This window comes from Vicugna pacos, chromosome 12, assembly GCF_048564905.1.
Source record: "Vicugna pacos chromosome 12, VicPac4, whole genome shotgun sequence".
Classification (NCBI taxonomy): domain Eukaryota; kingdom Metazoa; phylum Chordata; class Mammalia; order Artiodactyla; family Camelidae; genus Vicugna; species Vicugna pacos.
This window is the reverse complement of record NC_132998.1, coordinates 1,679,918-1,704,786: the sequence shown is the minus strand read 5'-3', so window position 1 is coordinate 1,704,786 and position 24,869 is coordinate 1,679,918. Positions and strand designations below refer to the sequence as shown.

The window sequence follows — 24,869 nt, the reverse complement described above, 5'->3', positions numbered from 1 at the left end:
ATCATATTATTGAAAATTAGTTTTTAATTGAACTAATGATGTGAAAGCTGTGAGATTATCTGGATCGCTGATCTTCATAACCAGCTCCCGGTGAGCACCTAAAACACGTGGTCCTGTGTGTAAGACACGTTTCCTTGGTGCTATTGCTTTACTCAGATATAACTTCACAGTAAAACTAAGCCTGTCTTTAAAATGCATGTTAAAAATTTTGGATGGGAGCACATTTCTGTAAGGCAAAACTGGTTTGTGGTTTCTGCTGGAAGAAAGAGAATTACAGTGCACAGTATAGGAAGTCTAATTTTATGGTTTGCATGGCTGGGTAGTAGCTAGAGTTTTCAGCTCAATCACACATGTCATGAATAACAATACATCGAATTTACATAGCGATTTCCTCGGTGGAATTGGAAGGACTGCATAATCTCATTCAGACTCATAACATCTCTCCCAGGAGCCACCAAGTGGGAAATGTCCCCATTTTAAACAATGGAAAAGGGGAGGCATATAGAGATTGAACCACATCTTGCACCAAATAGATTAGAAAGTACTTCCCTAATGAGGGCAGAGCTTCCAACAATCCCCTTAGAGGGAGTCCAAGTGTGCAGACCCTGCTGACCGCGTGCACAGTGGGCAGCTCAGGCCGCCACTGCAAGACACACAAGCCCTGGGAGGGGAAGAACCTGACGTCCACATTTCCTGCACCTTCCCAGCCCATGACCAGCCGCCATCACCACCCAAGCTGGTGCTCATGCCACATGACTCTGCCCCAGGACTGTACCCTCCAGGGCCAAGCACCCACCCCTTGGCTTGCCCCTCATGGCTCTGGTCTCCCTAGACTTTGGCTTCTATGAGCTAGATCTCCCCTGCTCACGCCTGTGGATTAGCTCATCTAACCAAGAGACTGTCCCCCTCACTTCGATATCTGGGTCTCAGTTCTCCTTCCTGGCTTCTCCTTCAGCGTAGGGGCCTCTGGTCATCTTTCAGCCCCACCTGAGGCGTGACCTCCCACACATCACTCCACACGACAGACCCTAACCAGCCTACTGGCAGCCCGCATCCCCGTGGCCCCGGCACGGCTCCTGTGGCTGTGGGCTCTAGTAGTGTACTCCATGTGCCTCTGATGGCCTGAACATGGGGCTGAGGGGCACAGAGCCACAGACCACGTCCCCAGGCAGCCTTGCCATTCTGTGGCCACAGGCATACCTCCCAGTGACCAGCCAGCAATGCTACAAAGGCCTGGTGCTCTTCACCACAGACACAGGGGGAAGCAAAGGTGATTAGCAGCTAGACCAACAACTCCAAGATGTATGCTCTGCAAGCAATGGAATGGAGCGGAATATACTCATCCTAGGAAAGGGGGCATTGCATAACGGTGGTCCTCTTGCTCCAACAGTACCATGCCTGTATTGCTCCTGTAATCATCCACGTTACCACCAAAACAAAACAAAACAAAAAACTAGCAGCATGAGGGGCTCTTCTGCTGACGAACAGACCAGTTTCCTGAGACATCCTTCAGCTGTGTCAGTGGGCAGCTTGTAAACAAGACCACTTCAGGGCAGGCAAGAGACTGCTTCTCAGGAAGGGAGCGAAGCCACTCTGACTGCCTGACTTGGCCTTTTCTCTGGTGCTGACCCTCCCTGGGGATCCTTTCCTGACTGGGCACACCCGTGTTTCCACAGCCCCTCACCAGCATGCCGGCCACTTAACTCTGCTTGTCAGTGCCAGTGACCAGTGAGCCCAGCCTGGGCTGGCCTGCCCGGTTCCCCATTCACGGGAACACACCCAAGTGCCCTCCTCAGCCGCCTCTCCCAACTGAGCGCCTGGCTTGAGTGATTTCAATCCTAACTATTCATTTACACTCTCACTCCAAACCTCTCCCAACCAAGAACACAAAAATCAGAAAACTGTATGAACTTCGTGATTTTTTTTTTCACCAAACATCCATTCCCTTGTTTCTAACATAATTTTGTGTTGTTTTTGTTCAGCATGGAAGTGCACTTCGCTGAAATACTCTCCTTCGCAGACCCCCCTGCAGCTAGGGTGGCCCTGAGACCCAGCGCTGAACTACGGATGCAAAAGGAAGTCCTCGGAGAAAGCATCCTTTCCCTAACGAAAAGGCAGGCTGAGGCAAGCAGCTTGAGCCTTTCTTCTGGTATGAGATGTGCATACGGAGCTAGAGGTGGAAAAAGCCAATTTGCAATCATTAGGCAACAAACCCGAAGACCAAGCCCTGCTCAGGATGACAGAGGGAGGACAGAAGACGCCGAGGCTCTGACGCGCGTGGGGACGCTTCCCCAGCCGTGGGCCGCCCCGCTCCGGGCTTCTTCCTTATTGGAAATCAATCAGTAAAACCCCTCTTTGGTTAAGGGACTGTGGTCAGATTTTTCCAGTTTTCTGTCACTTTTAATCAGACGCATGCCCCCTGACACTTGCTTTCTTTTGTTCCCGCGGAATGTCGGCCAGACTGGACTATTATTTTCGCATCTTAATGGTCAAAGCTGAGGGTCGCACTTTCACACTTCTTGGCTTCTCATGTTTAGCTGGAAACACGTTCCAATATTTGACCCGCAAGGCTTAAGCCCCTTCGCCTTCCACATAATAATGACGAGATAAAATAATACTTAAGCGTGACTACGTCAGTTGTACACCTCGGCTTAAACCAAGGGAACATGAAGTAATGAAAAGGGCAAATCGCTTCATCTCAGAAGATCGAGGCGTGCGTCCTCTCACCACGACTCACTAGCTGTGCGGCCAGGAGCCAGCCGCCTCACCCTGTCCGAGCTTCGGTTTCTTCACCTATGAACTAGAGACAGCAATCATGTCTACTCTCAGGGCTGCCGTTAGCATCCAGCGAAAAAGCACGCATACGAACAGTAATAACAAATTTTACTGGCCATAATAACCATCTGAGAGTCTTGTCTTCGTATGAATAAAAATGCATTTTTACCTAATTTCTTTCCTGAATGCATTTTCTATCATTTTGGTGATAGCTTCTTAACCATTTCCAGATGAGAGATAAAGTAAAGGCGCCAGAAGCTGCATTTCTTGTGGATGCTCAGTTCTAACTGGACTCCTAAGAAGGAGTCATCCAGCCATGGGTCGGATGCACAGATAACACAGTGCCTCTGGGACGCACCGATCACAGCAGCCGGGACTGGCGAAGCACAGAAGAGCGGATACCCTCCCCCAGGTATGACGTGAACACCAAGCACTCAAAACCAACCAAAGCCAGAAAACTGGGCATTTTCGAGTGAGGACATTTTGAATATTCATTAAGGGGACTTCCTTCCACTTCGTATACTATGAGTTCCTCTCTTCTTCACTGCGCCTTAAATAGAGATTAGCCTCTAGGTTATATGAGTGTGTGCCTTATTTCTATTTTTTCAGAAAGCACAGAAAAGTAAAAAGTATTTGTAAAATTTGTCATCTCCCCTTTCCTCCTTTCGTTTTTCTACTTATTTATAATTGGCCATAAACATCCAAGGACTAAGAAGATTTGGGAAGAATTTGGTACATGCCTTGCAAACTTACAAAAGAAATACCTAAAGCCAAGGACTTAGGGACTCCTGAGGACACTGAAAATCAGTGCATGTGTCTAAGCGTCTTCCACAGTGACAACAGCTCTCCTCAAGTTGTCATTGTCATTTCCATAACGCTTAGATCCTGCGATTTCCAGCGCGTGTGCTGTGTGCGGTATGCTGCACCACGCTGATGAGAGCTGCAAACGCCTCCTTGTAGAGTTTCGGCTTCCGTCCCTCCTGTCAAGGTTGGTAAGTGTCACTGTCTTCATTTCTGCCCGCATTTCATGTGGATCTGGACGTTAACTTCTGTACCGATTTCTATGAATACTCATTGCAACCTTGTTGATCATCAAGCCTGACAAGGTTAAACTTGAGAACGTGAACGTCAGCTAAAAGCAGACCGGGGGCGGGCGCTCAGGGAAGGGCCTGGATGTTCCCGAGCCGGCGAGAGAAAGGCGCTAGGGGCCCTCTCTGCATCCCTGATGCCTGAATCCAGCCCACTCGCCTCGTCCCCAGCTCTCCGCCTAGGACACCCAGCTCTCAGCCCAACCTCATCACATCCGTTGGTTCTCAACACTGAGCCGTGGCGCCGTGTGAAGGAAAGCACGTCATACGGAGATGGACAGACAGGATATTTACCAACTTGTGCAACCACCTACCTTTACCAAAATGCCATTTCCTCAGCTAGACAATGCGAAGATTAGCAACACATACAGCCATCTTTTCAAGTTTCTGGGCTAGAGGATGGAGGAGGTTAAATGGTATGACCCCTCCCCAAAGCAGCTTTTTATCAAGAGTTTTAAAAGTATCTGGATCATGTGACCAAGTGATTTCACTCTGGGGAGTCTGTCCTGAAGGAGTAATTTGAGATGCATCTTCCCGAGTGTGTGTTCGCCCGTGTCCTTCTCCCCAAACCCCCTCTTCAAAACACGGATCCTGCAGTTTTTCTCCTGTCTTCCAGCCCCAACTCTCTTTTTTTCCCTATTACCAAAGTCCACTTCCCTCCCTTGGGGGCAAGGTTTCCCATCTAAGGAGAAGACAAAATGCAGAGCTCTCTTTGGAGGTCAGGAAAAGGGTGGACACCTACCTCCTCGTGCAACCAAAAAAGAGAATAATCTTTTTTATTGGAGAGAATCTGATCACAAGATATTTAATGCTCTGAGCATAAAGACATCTTGCTTGCTTACCCCCTTCTTTCTTTCACGCAACAGATACTTATTAAACACCTACTAGGTGCCAGGTGCTGTTCTGCTTAGTGGGGGAGGTAGGCAATTAGCAAAAGAGGGGAATGAGCAGATCAGATTACAATGCTGAGGGATCGCCCTGGCTGCAGTGCATAAAGCAGACTGCAGGGGGCGAAGTGGAGCTCGGTTACAGGCTGGAGGAGCATGGTCTGGGAGGCAGGGGTGCTGGCGGACCAGGCTGGATGCAGGAGAAATGGAGAAAGTGCCTGCGTTCAGAATGTATTTTAAATGCAGCCCTGACAGGATGTGCTGATGCACTGGATGAGAGGGTGTGAAGGAAAAGCGATGACAAATGCCAAAGTATTTTTCCTAAGCAGGAAATAGGGGTGTCATTTACCAAGACAGGGAACGCTGGAGAAGGAGCATGTCTGGGGAGAGACCGAGTTTTCCTTTGGCCATCATAAGTTTAAGACGACTGTTTAATACCCAAGTGTGGTTGTCAAGTGGGCAGCTGGGAAAGTAAATCTGGAAGTCGAGGGAAAGGTCAGAGCTGGAAATAAAAACTTTAGCATCATCAGGGTATAGACGATATTTTTAAAGATACAACTGGACAGAATCACTTAAAGGGGAAAGGGGAGAAAGGGGGAAAGATCAAGAGCTGAGCCCCGCAGAATTCCAAAATTTAGAGATTCAAGAAAGAGGAAGAGCAAGAAAAGGAGGCTAAGCAGGAATAGGCAGTGAGAAGGAAAGAACCTGAGGGACGAGGTGTCTGGAGGCCCAGGGAGTGAGCACCCTGCTGTTCCTCACTGGAGGGGAGTCTGTCTCAATGCGTGAAGCAGGGACTTCCCACTCTCACAGGCTCTCTCAGAGAGTCATCTAACTGATGATGATATGACATGAGTCTGACATGCACTGGCTCAAATTTCCCTACCAGACAGAGTCAATGTGTACACGTCACTGCTTACCTATGACCTGTCCCTCTGGGCTTGAAGCAAGCCACAGTCCTCCATGCAGCTGGCTGGATGGGTGTCTTCTCTGCCCAATAATTACCATCTTCATCATCATCAGAGCCTAGTTTGACCCCACACTTATTAATCCTCATGATCACTCTAAGAGTTAAATATGATTACTATCCCCATTTAATAGATGGGAAGCCTGAGGCACAGAAAGGGAAAGTAACTTGCCCAGGATCACACAGCAAATGAGCTAGTAAGTAGCAAAACTGGGATTCTAACTGTGATGGTTGGCTCTGATATTCCCCAGGTGGGCTCCGTGATCTGGAGATGGCAGGGGAGGGGACCTAGAAGACAAGTTTTTAGAAATTCATTTTGGTGTATGTTTCAAGCCACACTCCTGAGCTTTTAGGGTAATAAAGCTGTCTGGCTCTTCCAGGCTGACTCCTGTGTCTACTTCTCAACTGGTCCAGAGTTTGAGATGGAAAGGGTTGTAAATTACTTGCTCCCTCAGAAAGCCCAGCACTAACTTTGCCCAGTTTTACTGGGGTAGGACAAAGGATTAAAAACCGGATAACCCCTTCTTTCCAATTTACTCCACATTGCGGACACTTAGTGAGGGAGCATTCCCGCTTCCCTGGCCCAAGGACTAGCCTTTCTACCTCAACACCTGGACCATCACTATAGCAACCTCTCTGCCAGTTTTCATGGTCCCCCTGCAGCCTTACCCACCGCTCAGATTTCTCATACAATCCCAGGTTTCCTCCGGTAATGGCTGAGGCTGCAGGCAGGCAGGAGTCCCTTGCCGACGGCTTAGCCCAGGGTCACTGAGGGGCCAGACACCTGGTCGTACATCTTCCCTGCGGTTCAAGCTCTTCCCCGGGAGCACACGACAGCCCACCTGGATCTCACACCTCCCTCTCCTACAACCTCATACTCGAAAGCCAAAGTTTTCAGCACTTACTCACTGAGTACCCATTATGCATCTGGAACTCAGCACCGAGTTAGAAACAAACGTGGCTTCTCCGTGGCCGCCCTCACTTTGGAATTCACCCGGTCTGTGTGAAACACCTGTAGGCTATATAAATCTACATTTTCCTCTTCTGAGTCCCAGATGAGCTGAGGGCCACCAGGACCAGGCCTGAAAGGGTAGCTTGATGTTCAAGAATAGAAAGGCCCTGGCAATTCTCCAGCAGACGACGGCTTAGCTTAGGGACTCTACCTGAGCTCCTCGGGTAGCTCTCCATGGGGGCCACAGATCTTTTGATACCGTTTGCAGATTTTGGTGTGCATACGCGCCTGTGCGTTCGTCTCCGGAAAGGGTCTGTAACCTCCTTAGAATCTCCAGACCTCCATGAACCAGAAAAGGTTAGGAAACCCTTGCTTTAGAGCAATTTCTAACGAGCAGACTCCTCAGGTAGAATCTGGAAGCAGCTGCATCGCATTCTGAGTCCTGGGGCTCTGGTCACATCACTGGGCGACGTCAAGTCAACTGGGTGCCAAGGGCACTAAGGGAACCAAACCTACGGGTCTCCCCGCATCTGGCCTCCTGCACAGCGGCTGCTGAAGGCGTTTCCTTCAGGCCTGCCTTCTCTCCCTCCGAGCTCCTCTTCCTACCCTTCCATGTAGCGGAAGAAAAAGGCGAGCAAGAGAGCCACACACTGAGAATGTAAAAACCTGTGATTAGAATCTCTCCAATCAAAAAGAAGTAAGTTTTCCTTTTGCTTTTTAACTTAGCAAATTAAAAATTCAAAACATTATTATCGCTTTGTTATAACTTGACCTGTAGCACACTATCAGCAAAGAGGCAATGAAACACTCTCAGTCTCAATTTGGAGAGTCTTTTTTCAAATATCCTGGAAAGCTCTGGGACCATATAAAAATTGATGATGTAATGATAAATTCATCATAGCTATAACTAGCCATTCTTTTGCTAAAATAAGGTGCTTATGTTCACGTCTTGATAAATTAAAAAAATAACTCCCCCATCTTTCTCAATTTCCATCTGTAGTTTCTCCTCCTTCTCTGAATTTAAATACCCACCTTGCTATACTTCAGTTGCTTTCTTAAATTGTATTTTAAAAATTGGCAAATACACACGTCTTCAAAGGGGAGAAAGATAGGCTACAATTTGCCCAGAATTTCCCATGCGAAGGCACAGCCTGGGGTGTCCTTTTTACGCTTACAGAAGTGAAATATCAGCTTTTGAAGTGAAAGCTTCTAGAAGGGTAACTCGAAACTTACACACAACGGGGGAGACGCTGGAACCCACAGCCGGTACGAACTGCCTGTATCTCAGACCGTTCCCAACGCTACTTCCTAGCAGGACCTGTATCTCCCGTAGCAATCATTTTGCCAACCTTTCTTTTAAGGCTTTGGTTTTATAGAGTTGATTTAGAGTAAACCTGCGACAGGATGACAGAGGACACGGTGTCCTTTCCCGCTGAGGGCTGACGTAAGGGAGCCCAGGATGTGGAGGCGGGGGCACGGGGGCTACACACTGGCAGCAAGGCTCCCCTGCTCCCCTGCCGGCCTCCCGGGCTCTGAAAGGGAAGGCACACAAGAACGCGGCAAAGAATGTGTGTGTGTTCGTGTACAACTGAAAAATGGTGCGCTACACTGGAAATTGACACATTGTAAACGGACTATAATGCAATTTAAAAAATGTTAAAAAGAAAAAAAAAAGAAAGCACGACTAAGGACAGGACGGTGAGAGAGCTCAATTGCTCTACGTTTTGTTTTTTTGTTTTTTTTAATGAAAGGAATGCTGAGTTGCAGGAGCAAGGAGGGGACTGCAGACCAGAGAGGCAAAGAGAGTAGAGAAGAAGGGAGGGGGCACAGGCAGTCCGCACAAGGCCAGGCAACTGCACTTTTCAAAACAGCAGCAACGAATATTCAACTTCAAGTCACCTGCTATAGGTATTTTGTTCAATGCAACTCCCATTTCTACCATGAAATCTTAATGAAATCCCCTGCTTTTCTGAGTGGTGTTGGAGGCAAATGAAGGAGGAGACTTGAAGTTCTGCAGTTTGACTGACTCGGGCATAGACAAGGGCACAGACACAGGAGTCAAGGTGAGAGTGAATGTGAACATCCTGAGAAGTGGGAACTAGACCAGGAAACGACTAAGGGGACCACGTCCTCCCCGGGAATGCTCAGAGAGGTCAGGGGATGCTGCGTCACTGCGGCTTTGTCAGACACACAGAGCCACTGCGTGGGAATTACCAGAGGGATCACAGCGCAGACGAGCATGGGAGCTGCTGAGGAATCCTGTGGGAGCTGCTGCCTCCTTGTTGGCTGTGCGCCTGAAGTCTCTGTAGAGCCTCAGGACCAGAGGTTGGGAAGAAAAGCTGAGCATGAAAAGGGGAGAGCAAGGGCAAACTGGAGCCTCCTCTCCTGCCACCTCCAACTTCAGCCACACGGGTGACCCGCAGAAGGAGCTGGCGCTCTCACCATGGAGCCTGGGGTTCTGAGAAGCCAAGGAAGGTGACCCAGCAGACGCTGGGGGAGCCCTGGGCGTGGCTGCTGCCTGGCGCCAACAGGATGTGCCAGTGGGTCAGCGACAACACGCCTGAACTCTGAGAGTAACCGGTACCCCGTGCCACGCTAGTCAATAAACAGTGACTCACCATGGGTGGTGGTGGAAGGAACCACCCCCTCCCACACAGGACCCGGGGGCCCTAGTGACACAGGAAACAGCATCACATGCTGGTCACTGCCTGAGGGCATACGCCGCACCCTCGAGGGCTTTATCTCAGCCCTGCAAGGTGTTGCTACCCAGCTGCCATGAAAACTAAATCTGCAAAAGGCTGCTCCAGCATTCTGACAAGCCAGAGGCCTCGGGTGATGAGGAACACAGTGGGATCAGTGAATCCCATCCGCACAAGCCCGCTGCTGCACTGCAACGGCTGCTAAATGAGCTCCTTGGTCAGGAGCAGTGCTGTGGGACCACCTTGATGCGAATTGTATCATGTAAGTCCACAGATGGTGGTTTTGGCTAAAGCGCTGAGGGCAAGGAAGGCAAATCCATATCAAGAGTGTCACTTCCAGTAAGAACCGAGTACTGCTTCCTCCAAGATGGATGTGGTCCAGCGCGATCAACCTGCCACCAGGTGTGTGTCTCGTCCCCCTGGGGATGGTGCCATGTCATGGGGCTCGGAGCTGGTCTCTGCTGTTGGCCAGCTGGGCATCAGCAGCAGCTGTAAATAGATCAGTCTTAGTGAGTGGGAAGTCCACGTTGCTAAGTCCACGCAAAGCCTCCAACTGTGATGCCACGGCCACTTTGCTCACAAGCCCACTGGGCAGGGGTAGGATGACGAGGGAAAGGGCCTGGCTGATGTCCGCAGAGCAGGGTATCTTGTCCACCTGGTTGTTAAGATTTTCTCTACTGAGGTTGCTCGTTGCTGGACAGAACATCTCCACGCTCTGCGACCACTCAGACACACCCATCCATGCACCTCCTTGTGACCAGCTTTCCAGTTGCGCTTCTCAGGTGGATACATTCAGTCCCTAACACTGACCATCTAGTCAAACCATTAGCCCCTGCCTATGAACCAGTGGAGGGCCATATCTCAGGCCATCTCTTCTTCCAGGAAAGATAAGTCACTAGGTGCACTCACTCCTTGCAGTACTGTCCAGCAACAGGACTCTGCTGCACCCCCGGACATCAGAGCCCCTCAGAGATGGCAGTAGCATCGGCTCTCTGCGTTGGGATGTGCCAGCATGTATGCAGCTCCATCAGCCAGGCCTGAATTTTGTTCTTCCTCGGTCAACATCAGTCAGAGGGAACGCCCCCATGAGGCCGCACGTGCAGGCTGAGAAAGAGGAGGCAAGGCAGCCGGAGGAGGGGCCGCGGGCATCTGGGCCACTTGCTCGTGCAGCTTGCCTGCGCCTCCAGGACCTGCTCAAGCTGTCCTGCGTGCCCCGCCTTGTGGCTTAGTGGGCCAGCCAGCACTCGGTTCACAACAGGCAGCTCAGGTTCATTCGATGGCTGGTGGCCAAGTGCTGAGTCTCTCCTGAGACCCAGTAGCAAGCCGCAAGCTGTTTCTCAAAAGAATGGCCACCTACCAGGGATGGCGGAGCTTTGCTCCAAAATCCTAAAGAATGTCCATGCTGTAATTTGCCTGTGGGGCTGCCAAAGGCCGCACACGCCTCAGTCTACAAGGACACTCCAAGCACCACCGGCTGCGCCAGCTCACGTGACCGAGCCCTGGGCACAGCAGCCTGCACCTGCCGCGACGCCTTCGCTCTTGCCAGCCGGTATTCTGGCCCATTTCTGCGACCACTTGCATATACACGTGCTAAAACATCCCTGGTGTTTGTCCTCCGCTAATTTAGAACTTAAGGGAAAGGGGCTCTTCATGGTGCGCTCCTCCAATACTCTTAACACGGCGGGCGCGGGACCCTGGAGATTCTCACTTACACATACAAGGAAAGGGCGCCTCCCGGAGGCGAGAGCTCCAGGACACCCGGTGACTGCCGTGTAAGACCCAGGTCCTCAAACGGACGTAAGGGCCAAGCAGGGATGACCACAAAACCACTTCTCTGATGCTAGAACAGTTTGTTGCAAAGCAAAAACCTCAGGTAATCATCTCTTTGGGTTTTTTCACTGCACTAAGCATCCAGGTTTTTTTTTTAATTGAATAACAGTTGATGCACAATATTATATAAGTTACAGGTGTGCAATATTTGTGGTTCACAATTTTCATTATTTTATAGTTATTATACAATATTGGCTCTATTCCTTGTGCTGTACAACATATCCTTGTAGTTTATTTGACACATAATAGTTGGTACCTCTTACTCCCCTACCCTTAAAATGCCCCTCCCTCACTAGGCATCCAGTTTGACCGATGGACCCCTCAGTCATTTTGGTCCCACAGCCTGTAAATAAGAATCCTATTGTCCCATGAAAAGGAGGGGCCTTCCATGAGATGGAGAATCATTTTGACTCTGTGAACATTATAGTTTCAAACTCCTTGCTTCTTCTCATATTTACTTGGTATTCTTCCAGGCCAATCGGAACAAAAATGCTAATTTAACCCAGTTTAAAAAACAAAGAGGACAGAGATTCCACTTGAAATGGGGTCATTTTTATCCTTGTCATCTCTGCCTTGGACAGAGACATTTAGTATTTAAATATTACTCCCTGTGAGATCTGGACTCTCAGCATTGTGTGGCTACGACAGGATTCAAATTTCAGATTCCACTTTGTGCGAAAATAGCATTTCACAGTGTGTGCCCCAGGAGAATCATAATAAACCCAGGTCTCGGCATTTTTTAAATGGACTTTTTTTCCCGAGGTCTCTTAAGATATGGTTCATCCTTTCTCCCTGCAGACACTGGGAATTCAGCAATGATGCTTTTCACTTTCTCCTAAGTTTAGTCTGAATCCGTTACCAATGACTCACTGTAAGCAGAATGAGTAACTGTAAGATGAAGGCTATTGTGTCTGCATCTAACACGTTAATTATAATACTTTATAATATGCTAACCTTGCCCTTTTATTCTAACTTAAAATGTTACATTAACTGTCTCTAATTATAACTTGACTCTAAAACGTGTCTGTTGTTCTCCTTTGTCATTAGGATAATCCTGAAAACACCTGCTCCTAGAATCTACTAAATACTAGGGTTGCAGTGATTAATAGTAACAAATCCTGTGAAATCACTTTTTATCCTTAAGCGGTCTGAACACATTCCGTTAAAATATCTTAGCTTAAATGCTACATTGCTCCGGAATGTTTCCTTAGGTTGCACAAGTTCTGTCACTTGGCTTCCCATCATTCACACACGCAACACACGCCGTGGGCAGGACTTAGCCACACAGGGTGCGCGACGGACTGTGGTCTAGCAAACTTAGTGGGTGCATCTTTCATAAAAAAATGTATTAAATTATGGAAATAATAGTTTTAGGATATTTCTTTAAAGATGGTTTTCTTGTTTGGGTCCTTCCAGACTTTTTTTCCTGGTCTCTACTGTAACAGTATTCAAATGACTTCCTGAAGAAGAACTGACTTCAAGCAAATACACACTGTAAATTCTGTATTTTGACACACGCTCGATTGAGCAGCTAATTTCTACTTTAACTAGATTTGCTCTTTCACTGTCGGCTGTTTGTATGTCTAAGAAGGTAATTAACAACAAGGTAGAAATGCTTAGAAAAGCACCATTATGCCTCGATTTAGCTCTGTTTTCAAAGTTTGTCATGGTCGGTTTCTATGAATTGAGATATTCTGCCTTGGTTAAATCCACTAACAGATTAAGGAAATTTGAATTTTACACCAGAAAGCCAGAATTGGCAAGTATTTTCAAGTCTCATATCATTATGTCATTGGCGTATGTGGCAACAAGTTTCCCCAAAACTGAAGATAAGGCTAAACTTGAAACTGGAAAAAACTTTCAATAACTAAAATCAATCGTCAGAAAAGGTAACCCACCCTAAGCAGTAATCTGAAAGAAATGGCTGAGAAGTGTCCGTACACCCAAACTCCAGCCACAGCTTCAGAAGCCCAGGACTGCGTCTGTTTGCAGCACGGTGGGCTGCGTGGTGAGAGGGTGTGTTAGTGGAACAGGAAGCCTGATGCCGGGAAAAATGCAAAGGACTTAGTACCCAGACCGCTTGGCAGACGCATCCTTAGAGTACAGGTGGGTGCACCAGGACCTCATAATTCAAGGACGCCACTCATACAGCTCAACATCAAAAAAACTAACAACCCAATTTAAACATGAGCAGAGGACCTGAACAGACATTTTTCCAAAGAAGATACACAGACGGCCAACAGGCACAGGAAAAGATGCTCAACGTCACTCGTCCCCGGGAGATGCCAATCCAAACCTCAGTGAGATATCACCTCACGCCTGCCCAAATAGCCGTCTTCAAAAAGACAAGAAATAACAAGTGCTGATGAGGATATGGATTCAAAGAAACCCTCGTGCACTGTTGGTGGGAATGTAAATTGGTGCAGCCACTCTGGAAAACAGTATGGATGTTCCTCAAAAGATTAAAAGTAGAACTACCACGTGATCCAGCAATTACACTCCTAGGTGTACATTCACGGAGAACAGAAACACCAATTCAAAAGATACAGACACTCAATGGATGGACCTGGAGGGCTTTATGCTTAGGGAAGAAGGTCACTGTATGACAAATACTGTATGCGTTCACTTAGACGTGGAATCTAAAAAATAAAACAAACAAACAAATGTAACAAACAAACAGAATACGACACCAGACACCAGAGTCCCCCAGCCAGCCCCCGGCTCTGATGCTCTGGGACGTAATTTGGCTTCCCAGGTAAATTTCTGACGGAAGTTACTGTTGAACCATAGAGATAATATTCCAGTCCTCCTGACATTCACTTATGCAGCAAACTCTAACTGAGCAGCTTCTATGTACCATGAACTCCGCCAAGCGCTGGGCAATACGGTAGTGAACTTCAGACTGGAAGTCTGGCCCAAGAGAAGACATCAACCAAGTCAGCATACAAATAAATGAGTAATTATATATTTTATTAAGGGCTACGAAGTAAGAAAGAATAACTAGAAGGGCTGGCTTTGAATAGGCCTCTGTGTGGAGGAGATGTTTGAGTTGACATTTGAAACATGCAGAAACTAAGCAAAGAGTTGAGAAAGAATGCCACTGGCAGGGGGACCTGGGGGCAGGAGGGGCTTGATAAAGGGGGGCGGGGGTCTTGAGATGAAGCTGGAGAAGGAGGCAGGGCTCAGACCAGGCAGGGCCAAACGCCTTCCAGCTTGGACTTTATGCTGACAGTGACCAGTCCCAGAAGGATTTAAAGATTGAGAGGGACATGACTCAACTGGTGTTCCTTAAAGATCACTCTGGCCGTCCTGTGGAGAGAGGACGGAAGCGGGCAGAGTGGAGGTGGAGGAGCAAGTTGGGAGCTCCTGTGGGAGGGTCCAGGTGGGAGAGGAAGGTGGCGGGACCTGGGATGGAGAGAAACCACTGTCAACTCTAAATTGTTAAAATGGCATTGCAGTGCACTCGTCAGACTTTCCCGAGTTTGCACAGGGTTTCCACACCCAAACCCAGTGGTAATGTCAAAATACAGATTCTGCCCCTGTGAAGCTGAGGGCTACACTCCAGAACAGAACAACGACACCCAGCTTCTGCCTGCCCAGGCTCTGTCTGGGTGACCAGCGGGCCACCCCGATGCCACCCTTGTCTCCTCTCACTCCAGATGCCACATTTCGAACAGGACAAGTCCTGCAGTCAGTTCCTTGGGAAGAGGGCTGTATAACAGATGTGAATAAGTGAGTCTGCCTCCTGTTCTTCCTGCGGTGAACACGGGCCCCCTTTGTAGCTGCAACAGCCATTTAGGTCAAATTTAAGAATCTTAGCCCCATAAGAAAACCTCTGTTCCCCAACTAGTCCTTTCCCAACTCAAGAGTGCAGCTACTGACCGCTCACCGTGTGCCAGGCCCTGTCCGAAGCACCTGACACGAATCCACCCATCCCTGGCCCTGGCACAGCCCTCGGCCCTCTACTCCATCCGGACTCGCGCCCCAGATGAGCCCATCCAGCCCCAGGGCTTTTAATGCCGTCTGTGCCGACCACGCTCACGTTTCTGTCTCCTCTGGCTCCTGAGCCCCAGACTGCTGCAGGACTCTCCCCGCAGCATCTCCACGTGGCTGGCTAGTCGTTATCCACCTTCCCAAACCGAATTCTTGATTCCTCCCCACAGAAGTGAAACATGTCCCTCAGCAGTCCCCAACTGAGACTGGTAATCCGGCCTTCCTGGCGGAAACCCACGGCCTGTCTCAGCTCCCCTCGTCCCGTCTCAGCTCCCCTCGTCCCGTCTCCTCACTGGGGGGCTTAGGAGGGGGACGTAAAGCAGCGGGACAAGGGCCTTGTAGTGATGGTGCTCCTGTCTTTGGGGTCAGATCTCTCTTTCACAGGGCACATTTGGGGTCTTCCACCCCCTCACTCCGGCAGCGGTGTCTGGAAGTAAACCCCACAGAGATTCTTCCCCTTGAAGAGAGCTGCCCTTCGTAGGTGGGGCCCCGCTGCCCCTCCTCAGCGTCCTCTCTCGCCCAAGGGAGACTCTTGTCCCCCTGCAGCCTCTTGCCTTCGCTCTGCTGCCAGGGGCGTCCCCAGCCCGTCCCTCCTTTGACACTTCCCAAAGAGAGCCGAGCACCCGTTTCTGAGACCTGCAAGCTCAGGGAGCCTGGCACCTCTCCGTGCCGACCTCCTGCATCCCCCTTCGAAAGAGGAAGGGAAAGGGGGAGAGATGCGGAACCTCCGACAGCCAGCCCAGGGGAAGTCTCCTGCACCAATCCCGCTCCTCCTCACGCTCTTCTTTCCTAATATGTCGTTTGAAGGTCGAGGCTATGAGTGGCTTTGGGCGGGGGCGGGGGGGGGCTTTTTTTCTTTTGCTAATAGAGCAAGTCCTCCATGGATACTCTCTTCAGAACATCTCCAGCCCCTGCAAACTCTCTCATCTCTGCTTCTCTCTCTCTGTCTCTCCTGTCCAATATAGTTGCCACTAGCTACATGTTGCTATTTTAATTAAAATTAATTACAATTAAGCAAAATTTAAAACTCAGTTCCCTCAGCTGCACTAGCCACATTTCCATCATCACAAAAAGTGCTATTAGATGGCACGGCTCTAGATCCCAAGCTTGCACGGTTCACCTTACCCAACGTGGCTTTTGTAGGTTTCACATAACCCAGTATGGCTGCCAAGCCCAAGTCCGTCTGACCTTCCTCTAGAGGACAGTTCCTCAAGTGCCAACAGATCTAGGTACTGAATATGAAGGAGCAAATGAGGCCAAGTGTAAAGAACGATCGGTGGTGGAGGTTAGAGCATCCACCACGTCTAAAGGAGGCGACCAGGGCTCAGCCCTGGCCACTGTCATCACGTGAAACCCACTGCTCTGCTCCGGGCACTGTGAACACGTGGTGACCGTGTTTTTATGCACCTCTTTTTACACACACACACACACACACACACACACAAGCATAATTATACCTAAGTGAACTATTATACATGCTACTTTTTATCATGGACAACTTTTTATGATTTTTTTCCCTTGCCTTCCCCATGCATGCTCCCTTTTTGATTTTTCACCTTTGGTTCAAATAGTTTCAAAAACACTCTGTGGGCCAAACAAAACAGATACAGTTTGAAGATCCTCAATGTATCATTGTTGCCTTACACATACCCTAACTCATTACACACTCTATGTCTCTTGGTTCAAATTTTCTAGAGAAAACTATCTAATATTTCATTGGACAAATCATTGACCAGTGTATCTCTAGTCTATGCAGTTACAGAAGAGACCAAAGCCTGACTCTTTAACATGAGCAATGGATAAAGGCAGCTCCCACACAAGGGTGCTGAGAGTTGGAGCCTCAAAAACATTCCTGCTGCGTGCTAAGTAGCCCAGGACAGTGCTTATGAGTAAGATTTCTGGAGCCAGACTAGATTCGAATCTTGAATCCACCACTTTACTGTGTGACCTTTAGCCAGTTACTTAACTTCTCTGTGCTTACTTTTCTTTGTCTGAAAAATTGAGATTTATAGCAACACCTAACTTGTAGGATTTTTCTGAGGATTCAAGTGTAAGTGTAACAGTGTTTGGCCCATGTAAATATTAGATACACATGAGCTAACAATAGTATTATCTTTCTTTAATTTTCCCTTTATCTGAAGGGTTTACAATTGCAAAATCTTCCATTTAGCCCACGGAGACAGGCTCCTTTTCTACATGACAGTTATCTCTGTAATATAACGAAAAGAATGTGTCTGTATTTTAGGAAACCGTGACTTCCGAAACGTGTGGTGCTTCTGCCTTCAGTGGTTCCAGACTGAGCAGCTTCTATCAGTAGCGTCTACTGTTAGCTGACATGGCTTTTGTAAAGAATGAACTTTCACTCAAAAGCAAGGCAGACCTGCTTCCTATCCTCAAGGAATCTCCATCCCAGGGGAATTAAAATATGTCACTGACAACGGTGACACAAGGAGAAAGTCACAGATGCCGCTGAGAAGGCAGTGAGTGAGCCCTGCAGAAACCCGGGTCACATGCTTCCTCCTCAGATTGAAGTTTAACCCAACTACACTCTTGACAAATTAAGGATAGCTGTCGCTAACGGATTCATGTATACGACGTCATGCGGACAAGACGTTCACTCCGTGTATTGTTTAGAAAAGTGTAGTTTATAACAGTAACAAATAAGCCAAAAGTTGCAAGAGATTCTACGAAGGGAGCTTCCTTCTCACTCGTCATAAATTGACAAGGAGAGTGTCAGGAGTCCAGGCTGATGTAAGGCTGCACCCCAACACATGTTTCCACAGTGGTAAAAGTTAGTTTAAAAAAAAAATTTTTTTTGAAGCATGACCAGTCATGTTTCTTAAGATTTCTGCCTGGAAGAGCCACCCTCCATTTCTGCTCATGGTTCATTCATCAGATGGCGGTGCCTGAGGTCAACAGGGTGAGAGCTCCCAACCCTCCCACCGGGGCCGGGGCCGGTGAGCAGGGAGACACCTGCACACCAGGACTCACACGTGCAAACCAAATAGTAACTCCCTCTATTTTCTAGAACCGATCTCATCTCCCTCCAGTGGAGCCCAATTTCGCGTGATGGTAAAAGATTCCTGTTCAGGGCTTCCCGGAGGTCGTCTGATTACTCCTGAGCCCCAGACCCTCTCTCCATCCGTCCCAGCTGCACCGCTCCGTGGTTCTTTCACACCCAGCTGTGGCAAGGCACATCTGTCAGCCCTGAGTCTTCATGGGAGCTCCTGGTAAGAACAGCTTCGTGTTCTAGAATCACCTTCCGGATCCCAAGGGACACTCTCGGGAACCCCTTAGGCTGGCGGGGCTTGCAGAGAGCAGCACAAGCACCCTCTGTGCCCCTACGGAAGGGAGAAAGGGGAGGGACCAGGCGCTAGTATACGTTCTACGAACTCTGTCCTCTGTAAGAAGTCCCTTCTCCTGTCCCAGGTGGCTTTATACTTTCCCCTCCAGGCAGGAGGAAGCCGAGCCAGTTCTGGGAGCAACTCATCTTGGCTCACACCTGACACGCTCTCATGGGGTGGGGATTTGGGTCACACTTAGGTGAGCAGTCACAAGGGAAGGAAAGCTGAACTTGTGGTCCAGGGTTTCAAGTTATGCCACAGGTAAGGCATTCATCTATGATGCCTCTACCACCGGATCTTTGAAGGTCTAGCTCATGACTCATCTCTCGTTCTCCAAAATGTCTAGTACGTACACAGGGCCTAGTTAATACTTGTGGAATGCTGAACGTATGACCTCTGAAGCGATACTTTGGAAAGTTCCTGACTGTCATTCCCCTACGTTCCCTCTGCTTCTGTGACCCCAGGTCCTTACAGCAGGACCCTCTGATGCCTTCTGTCCACAGGTGGGGGGGCAATATAATCTGGGGGCTAAGATTCACAGGTGCTGGATTTCACACCACCTGGAGCACAATCCTGGTTCTCCAGAGACGCTCAATCAAGAATTGAAAAGAAGCCAAGAATTGGGTCATGTCTAAAGAGTCAGTGCTGGGCTCTGTTTCTTACTTTACTAGGAAACACCTGTCTAGCTTCTGGTCAATCTAAATGAGGGTCTTTGAAACTGTAACAACTTTTATTGTTGTTTCCACATTTTGAGTCACAAGGAATAGAATGCAGTTGCATTTCTCTGCATCAGCACACACACACGCACACACACAAGCACAGATATTACACACGGAGAAGGGCATTCCTTAGCTGTTCTGATAGTAAGACAGTATGTGTGAAAAGTCTTGTAATCAGTAATAAGCCTTTAAAGTGTAAATCAATACTAGTATAGAATGACCACTTTTGTTACATCTCTTGAACTGGCACATTCGTGGAGTGTGGGACCCTGCCCTTTACTTTGCAAAAATAGAACAGAGTAGACTTGACTGTGGCCATTGGTGCCACAAAGACATGGGTTTGAACTTGACTCTGTCACTTAATAGTTGGGATCCTGACCAAGACTCTTGATCTCTCTGAGGCTCAGTTGTACAACCTGTAAAATGGAGATAATAATGCTCATAGTAAGACCTCAGAGGAGCGTTGTATGGATTACTGTATCCTTGAAACATTTAAGGGATGTGCAACGTGACAGATCATACAAAGGGCTCAGGAAAGAGCCCATAATTACTTTTTACCTTTGTTCATATCACACTTTGCTTCTCTCAGACCCCTAGTCAATAATCCAGGAAAATAATGCATTTCTGGACAGGCAAGCACTCTCTTTTGAGAGCATTCTTCATGCAAGTATTGTAGAAGGAGGCTTAATTAACAACCAATATCAAAAACAGGGCCTCTCCAAACATTAAGCAGCATCTCGTACCTTGGAGATTGAGCCAGTAAAAGCTAAGCAAGAGGGGGAGGGTGTAGCTCAGTGACGGAGCGTGTGCTTAGCATGCACCAGGTCCTGGGTTCAATCCCCAGTACCACCACTAAAAATAAATAAATAAATCGAATTACCTCCCCCTACCAAAAAAATTTTTTTTAATTAAAAGATAATTAATTAATTATATTTTTAAAAGCTAACCAAGAAGCACGGGTGACCATATGAGGCCAGCCCACAAGGGTCTCTAGTGCCATGATCAGCCTTTGCTCAGCAAGTATTTGGCAGTTCCCAGCCCTGTTACAGCCGCTGCCGCACACGGGATGGGTGGCATCCACGTGCAGCGCTGAGACTGAGGGCTTTGGCACAGATGAAATGCGCTGCAGGTTGTCCGTGTTTCCCCCACCTCCATCCAGCTCACTCCCACCAGCACTCACAGAAACATCAGTGAGTCCACGTCCTCGATGACCACGCTGTACAGATCACTTTATGTCTGCTCTAATTTCTAGTGATTCATTTAAAAACATTGGTAACTATCACTAGTCACAAATTACTCGTGACACCCCTCACAAAGGACCTATCTCAACTGGGGACTGCGGCTCCAGGTGAAGGCTGCTGGAATTGGTTTAAAATATTGATGCTAAGCGTTATTAGTGCAAGTTGCAATAACCTAACCTATCCTATCACTACCTTCAGTTATAATTTATAACTCATTAAAAAATTTTTTTCTATTTTTTTGGGGGGGTAATTAGGTTTGTTTGTTTCTTTGTTTAACGCAGGTACTGGGGATCGAACCCAGGACTTTGTGCATGCTAAGCATGTGCTCTACCACTGAGCTATACCCTCCCTTTTCCTCAAATTTTTCTGTTTAATTTACCTGTTTTTCCTTCAATGATCCAACGTGTTTAAAAGGACAGCATGTTTTAGAAATGGCTTATTACATTTCTTATCTCAAACATTCGTCATGTAGCTGCTCACGGTCATTTTGAATATCATGAATCAACTGCTACCCAGCTTTTATTAAACGGTTTTCAGGAAGGCATGATTTATAAAGCAACTTGTGTCAAAACATGTCTCCATTTTTCTTCATGTTGTATAATTATGATTGAAATATATTCACTCACCAGCACGTGAACTGCTATAGAGTTCATATGTGTGACTATTTCTAAAATAAATAGATGAAAGACAAATGAAATTAAAGGTATTAGTGTATGTGGTTAGTCTCAAAACACACTGCCCATATTAAAGTGTCTGTAATCTGGTGCCCATCTCAATGGGCCACCAACAGATGGAGTGCTCTGTCTGTCACATTACTTTGGAGCTTCTAAATGTGCCTGGTGGGAATTCCATTACTTGCACCAGCTGTACAGGTGACCTCCTTGCCTTCCACTTGCCACATTCAGAATAAATGAGGCAATTTTAAGCATGATTTTAAAATACAACATATGCGAATATGGCTGTACTTGACATATTTACTCTGGTGCCAAAAAAAAAAGTCCTTTTGCTTTAATCCCTGGAATTATGGGATGTATGGTTTTCCATCTTCCAAGTCCTTCTGCAAAAAAGGTATTTAATGCCCTTCTACACTGGGAGAAATTTTTAAGATTTTTTTTAACACCTATAGAAGGGGGAAATAGGGTTTCTTTTCTGGGGTAGAACTTTTTATCAAACAGACTTAAACAGACGTAAAAGATAGAATTTGGGAGACATCTGGAAGGTATATTTGACCTAGAAATATCTTCCTTCTGAAGGCCTTTAAGTTCTCCACTGATGATGCAGTAGGTGGGGTCCAGCAGTCTCTATCAAATGCAATTAGCAGGGCCAGGTTTGAAACCCAGTTCCACTGCTACTATGCCCCTGCCCGTGCCCCTACCACACACTGCTTCCCTCGGAGGGTAGTCACTAACAAGTAAATGTGAGGGTTTTTCCTGAGAGGAAAGAAATCAGTACATGAAAACACTGAGCAAAAAGAAATGAAGACTCAGGAAAAGGGGAAATGACACAGATAAGGAAGCTGGGAGGTGTGAAAAGGGTAATATCAACTCCGGTTTTGCCTCCAGTTGGCCATCACTTTCTTAGAGCAGGCAGATAGCGAGATATGAGCAGAGAAAGGCGGGTACGGGCCAAATGGCAGGAAACCATTTGCAAACAAGGGGGTCTTAGGCAGACGAAGAAAAGCAGGAACCTCCAGCCTGATAAGAAGCCATACACCATGGGTTGACAAGTGTCCGGGCAGACAAAGAAAGGTGGGATACGGCAGGAATCTCCGGCATCTGAGTGTAACCTTTTGCTCACTATGTCCTCATTACAGTAAAATCAGCCTTGCAGATAAGAAGCACGCACCACACACCAAGGCCATGACACTTCTGGTCAAGTCAAGCCTTTGATGACTGCCGCTCTGGCCACCATCCTGACTACAGCCCCATGAGAAACCGCAAGCCCGAACAGCCCAGCTGGGCCACTCTGTATAAGTCAGGGTTCAAACAGAGAAGCAGAACCAGAAGGAAATACACGGTTTTATTACAAGGAACTGGCTTGTGTAATCGTGGGGGCCGGCTTAGCAGGTCATAGGGTTGGCCATCAGGAAGGAAAGGTCACAAGCAGGCTGAAACCCCCAGGACACAGACCGAGGCTGTCGTTCCCAGGCAGTCAGGAAGGGACGATCAAAACCAAATGGCAAGCAAGCAAAGCAAGCAAGGCGGGACTCCATGGATGCAGCAGATGCTGCTGGCCACAGGCACAGGGCCTCCTTCACGTTCACACGCCACCTCTCTCTCCTGCCCTCTCTCGCTCTCCCCCAACGCCCATCTCTTGCCTAAACCCTCTTTTAAAAGGGCTTCCAACTGTTCAACTCATGCCCACAAAGGATAATCTCCCCTCCAAATGCATCAGCCAGGCCCACCCTAGATACCTCCCTAACTTAAAGACAACTGATTGACGACTTTAATGACATCTGCAAACTCCCTTCCCAGCAGCACCTAGATCTGTGTTCAGTTAAATAATGGGGAGAAAGCATATGTGTGCTACGAGATGGCTGTGTTTCACCCCCCAGCTCTCACAAGGCAACATCTCTTGGAGCCTACACTATCTGCAAACATACTAGAAAGGGAATTCTGAGGGACACAGTTTAGCCCAGCCAAGTGGACACACCCCAAACTCCTAACTCACAGAAACTAAAATATAATTAAAATTTATCATTGTTCAAAGGCTTTGGGTTTTGAGGTAATTTGTTACCTAGCAGTTGATAACTAATACAAGTTTGACTGAACAAATTGTCTGTAATCAAGTGTAACAAATGAAAAGCTGTGGCCTGAGGTCAGCTGAGTTTTATTAGATTTGTACTTTCTGAATTTGCATAATATATGTGAGTGGATGATGTGGGGGGTGGGAGTATGGTTGGGGAGGGGGGTACTTATTTATGGGTGGGGTAAGTTTAGATAAAATCTTCATCAGAATCAGACCAGCAAAATAACAAAGTACAGGAAGACATCTTGACTGTCTCTAAAACACCTTGTGAGTCTTAGGAACTTGCTGGAGAATAAAGTAAAAAGACTTAGAAGCCTACATTAATGGAATCTCCCTGATGATCCTACCACCTGAGGGGTGGGATACAAGGGGACAGGCTCTATGGGCAGACACACCTGGGTTCCTGCCCCGACTCCCCCCTTACCAGTGATGTGACTCTGGCCACTTTGCATGACTTCCTGCTATGGACTAGACTGCGTTCCCCCAAAATCATACGCTGAAGCCCTCACCCCTTGGGCCTTAGAGTGTGACTGTATTTGGAGACAGGGCCTTTAAAGAGGTGATTAAGGTTAAAAGAGGCCAGAAGGGCATAGAAAGCAAACTTCTGGTTACCAAAGGAGTTGGGGGAGAGGTAAATTAGGAATATGGGATTAACAGGTACACGCTACTATATGTAAAATAGATAAACAACAAGGACCTACTGTATAGCACAGGGACCTATATTCAATATCTTGTAATAACCTATAATGGAAAAGAATCTGAAAAAGAATATATAGATAGGTAGATAGATAGATAGGTATAAACGTATAACTTTGCTGTACAAAGTTTTGCTGTACACTTGAAACTAACACAACATTGTAAATTGACTGCAGTTCAATTTTTTAAATTAAATTTTAAAAAGAGGTCATAAGGGTGGGTCCTAATCAAATGTAACTGGTATCCTGATAAGCTGAGAGAAACAGCAGGGGACATTCACGCAGAGGGCGGAGAAGGCGGCCGCCCACGAGCTAAGGCAAAAGGCCTCAAGAGAAACCAGGCTTGAGGCATCTTGGTCTCGGACTCCCAGTCCCCACGACTGTGAGGAAGGTCATTTCTGCTGTTTAAGCCGCCCTGTCCTGGCGTTTTGTTACAGCAGCCCTAGCAAACTAACACGCTCCCTGAGCCTCAAGTTCCACATCTGTTTAAAAAACAGTACTTACAGCTCCCACGGTCCAGACCTCCCTTTAGGTGTCAGAGTCCTTGGGGATTTAAAAAGAGACAAAAACTTTCGGTTAAGAGGAACCTTGGATCATATTAAAGGAATGAAGTCCAGCCTTGGGAGTCAGATCACATTCCAAACATCTGAGGCAGAGGTTTTATAAGCCAGAATATTTTCCAAGTCTTCTCCAAACAACTCACATAACAAAATGAGAAGAAAACGAGGTTCCCAGGGCTGTCTTGTCTGGGAGCTTTATCTCCTTGGACAGCCCATGATTTAAGAGAACCCATTTATGTTCTCCATTGCTGCTTGAAGAAGGCAGTTATCAGCATCTTCCATAGTAGAGATCCTGGTTCCTCTCGGGGAAATGGGAGAAGAGGGAGGAGAAGGTGTTTGTTAGGAAATGAGAAGGATTTCCTAAAGAAATTACT

At 47.5% G+C, this 24,869-nt stretch overlaps 2 long non-coding RNA genes across 2 annotated transcripts in view; one reads left to right on the top strand and one right to left on the bottom strand.

Moving 5' to 3' along the window:
- Nucleotides 1-2,948, top strand: part of LOC140700345 (uncharacterized) — a 195,055-nt gene extending 192,107 nt beyond the window's left edge. The window contains exon 5 of the long non-coding RNA XR_012078757.1: nucleotides 1,983-2,948. This is a non-coding gene — a long non-coding RNA (uncharacterized lncRNA). The remainder of the gene's footprint in view (nucleotides 1-1,982) is intronic.
- Nucleotides 1-24,547, bottom strand: part of LOC140700346 (uncharacterized) — a 33,545-nt gene extending 8,998 nt beyond the window's left edge. Inside the window, exon 1 of the long non-coding RNA XR_012078758.1 lies at nucleotides 24,440-24,547. This is a non-coding gene — a long non-coding RNA (uncharacterized lncRNA). The remainder of the gene's footprint in view (nucleotides 1-24,439) is intronic.
- Between the last annotated feature and the right edge of the window lie 322 nt (nucleotides 24,548-24,869).